Source organism: Vulpes vulpes, chromosome 14 (genome assembly GCF_048418805.1).
Source record: "Vulpes vulpes isolate BD-2025 chromosome 14, VulVul3, whole genome shotgun sequence".
NCBI lineage: Eukaryota > Metazoa > Chordata > Mammalia > Carnivora > Canidae > Vulpes > Vulpes vulpes.
In genome coordinates, this window is record NC_132793.1 from 47,892,858 (window position 1) to 47,896,173 (window position 3,316).

General features: G+C 56.6%; 1 pseudogene; it reads left to right on the plus strand.

Annotated features, from left to right (window-relative positions):
• Positions 1-446: 446 nt before the first annotated feature.
• Positions 447-2,346, plus strand: LOC112912563 (sterile alpha motif domain-containing protein 11-like; annotated as a pseudogene).
• Positions 2,347-3,316: the final 970 nt, after the last annotated feature.

Consider the following 3,316-nt stretch of genomic DNA (forward strand, 5'->3'; position numbering starts at 1 on the left):
CTGGTTAGGTGTAGGGTTAGGTTTAGGGTATGGGTTAGGGTTACGGTTAGGGTACGGGTTAGCTTTAGGGTTAGGGTTAGGGTACTGGTTAGGGTTAGTTTTAGGGTTAGGGTTAGGGTACAGGTTAGGTTTAGGTTTAGGGTTAGGGTTAGGGTTACGATACGGGATGGGGTTAGGGTTAGTGTTAGTGTACGGGTTAGGGTTAGGTTTAGGGTACGGGTTAGGGTACGGGTTAGGGTTAGTGTTAGGTTTAGGTTTAGTGTACGGGTTAGCAATAGGGTTAGGGTTAGGTTTAGGTTTAGGGTAAGGTTTAGGGTTTGAGTTAGGGTACGGGTTAGGTTTAGGTTTATGGTAAGGGTCCGGGTTAGGGTTAGGGTTAGGGTAAGGGTACGGTTTAAGGTTAGATTTAGGGTTAGGGGTAGGGTTAGTGTTAGGGTTAGGGCCTCATGGCCCCTGAGGATCACTACCGTCGGCTTGTCTCTGTCCTGAGTGAGGCCAGCACCTTTGAGGACCCCCAGCGCCTGTACCACCTTGGCCTCCCCAGCCACGATCTCCTAAGGGTCCGGCAGGAGGTGGCAGTAGCAGCTGTGAGGAATCCCAGTGCCCTGGAAGTCCACCTCCTCTCATCCACCACAGGTCAACGTCGAAAGCAGGGCCTGGCTCAGCACCGAGAGGGCACCGTGCCAGCTGGCACCCCATACTTCTCAGAGAGGGAGCTGTCGCAGCCGCCTCCTTGCTGTCGCCCCAGAATGCCCCCAAATCGCCCTGGGCCCCCACCTCAGGCCTCCCTTTTTGGGGGTGCCCTCGGCCCTGTGCCAGACCCCAGGTTACGGGTTCCTGCCCCCTGCCCAGGCGGAGATGCTTGCCTGGCAGCAGGAGCTCCTGCGGAAGCAGAACCTGGCCTGGCTGGAGATGTTGGCAGAGCTGCTGTGTCAGAAGGAGCTGGAGAGCACGCACCGCCCGCAGCTGCAGGCGCCTGAAGCCACCCTGCTCCCGTCCGATGGCGCCGAGGAGTTCCAGCGGCGCAGGGCCATGCTGGTGCTGAGACACAGCTCTGCGCTGCTGCTGGCCCTGCCCCCCCAGGGACCCCCAGGTCCCGGCCCCCCGACCTCCCCCGGGAGCTTGTCCGCCGAGCCCCTCGGAAGGGGGGCCCCAGCCCTGCCTCAGCCCACTCCAGTGAGTCCAAGGAGACCATGGGGGCTGGGCTCTGGGCACAAGATGGCTCTGAGGATGAGCCCCCCAAGGATTCAGAAGGAGAGGACTCTGAGATGGTGGCTGCTGGGGGCCAGGGCCCCAACCTGGGCCAAGCCCCAACTGGAAGGGGCAGCCCTGAAGGGAAGGGGCTTCTCTCAGGGTCCATGCTGCCCCCTCCCCTGCCCCTGGGCTTACCCTACGCCGTCAGCCCCTACTTCCACACAGGCACCATGGGGGGACTCTTCATGGATGGGGAGGAGGCCACAGCCCCTGAAGACCTCAGCAAGTGGACAGTGGATGATGTCTGCAGCTTTGTGGGGGGCCTGTCTGGCTGCGGAGAATATGCACCGGTCTTCAGAGAACAAGGGATTGATGGGGAGACCTTGCCCCTGCTGACAGAGGAGCACCTCCTGACCACCATGGGGCTGAAGCTAGGGCCTGCTCTCAAGATCCGGGCCCATGTGGCCAAGCGCCTAGGCCGAGTCTTCTACATGGCCAGCTTCCCTGTGACTTTGCCCCTGCAGCCACCAACACTGCAGGCCCCAGAGCGGGAGCTCACCTCTGGGGAGCAGCCCCTGTCCCCAACGATTGCCCCCTCCCCCTATGCACTTTTTTTTTTAGAGTTGAAATATATATATTTAGATATTTTTTCTTAAATAACATATTTACATCTAATAGAAAATATAACTCTAGAGATACTCTTTCCAACCAAAACTGAGGGGAGGGAGGAGGAATGGAACGGGCTGGGCGTGTGAAGTTTGGGGACAGGACCAGCCAGAAGGCCGCCTCCCACCCAGAAATAAAAAGCATGATGCCAAGTTTGCGCTCCCACTCTCTCTCCTGCTCTCTTGTCCTGGGATCACCCACCCAGCAATTCATCTTTTCTCTTTAAAAAAGCCTTGGTCCATGTTACTTTCCTTAATGGTGACGGTCAAAAAGTTTGAGGTCACGTCAGTGACCACCACTTTCTCCAGGTTGGTCAGAGAGGGACTCCAGGACTCTTCCTCTGGGTCCCCCAGGATCCTGGCCACTGGGATCCTGGCGATGAGGGAGGGCCTTCCCCCCTGGGCCCCCATGTCCCGATACAAGCCCCCCACAGAGCCAGGGGTGCCTGAGCCATGCCGGACACGGGGGCCACCCGGGTCTAGGGCCCCCTGGCTTCTGGCCTCCAGGAAAGTGGTCCTGTGCTTTATGACCCTGGCCGGAAAGGTGTCCACAGCCAGCTTGCCTGTGGCCTCCGCGGGGCTGGGGCTGGCCACACCGCACTGGGCCAGGTCTGAGTCCTGCCTCCGGGCTAGCTGGAGCTTTTTTTTTTATTTTTTAATTTTTTTAATGTCCGAAGCCTGTAGAATTCTCCTGCTGAAAAATCAGATGAATCCCCAAGGGGTGCTGGGAGGTGGGTTACAAAGTCCTCGGACCCTTTCCACACGTGAAGAAGTGCATAGAGAGACAATGTGCTGCACCTGGCTGGGCAAAATGCCTTGAAACCCAGGATACTATGGCGATTGAAACAAGGATCTGCACAGAGGGAGGTTTTCAAAAGGGTGGAAGGGGAATTGGCAATTCTCTTCTAGGGCTGCAGGCTAGAGGTGTCCAAGGGCGAGTGCACCAACAGGATGTCTTGGAAGGTGAAGAGATGGTTACCTGATTGGGGCAGGTCTCAGCAAGCAGAAAGCAGCCCAAGTCAGCTTGGGTGAACTCGGCAGAAGGATCAGAACGGCTAGGCTCACTCATCCCTTTGAGCTCACACCCTAATGGTGTTAATGAAAAAATTCATTCTGACGCTTCTAAAAATGGAAGGAAGACCTTAGCCAGGACTGTGGCGACAGGTGTCCTGACTGTGGCCATGGGAGAGAGACTGGGCTCCACTCTGAAGATAGCCGAGACAGCTGGGATTTACAACCAAGGAGCAGAGCAAGAGGGTCTTTGTATGAAAAAGTACTAAGAGTAGACATCAAGACTTATCTTGCTAACCTAATGTAAGATTCTTGCCAGAGGAGGACTGGGAGTGATCAGATACAGAGGGGAAGGGCTGAGGAATTTGATCCGATATGGGAGGTAGAGTGGGGTTCCTTCTAACCTGACTCAGTAGGACTCGGTGCATCATGAGGCAGGCTGAAGG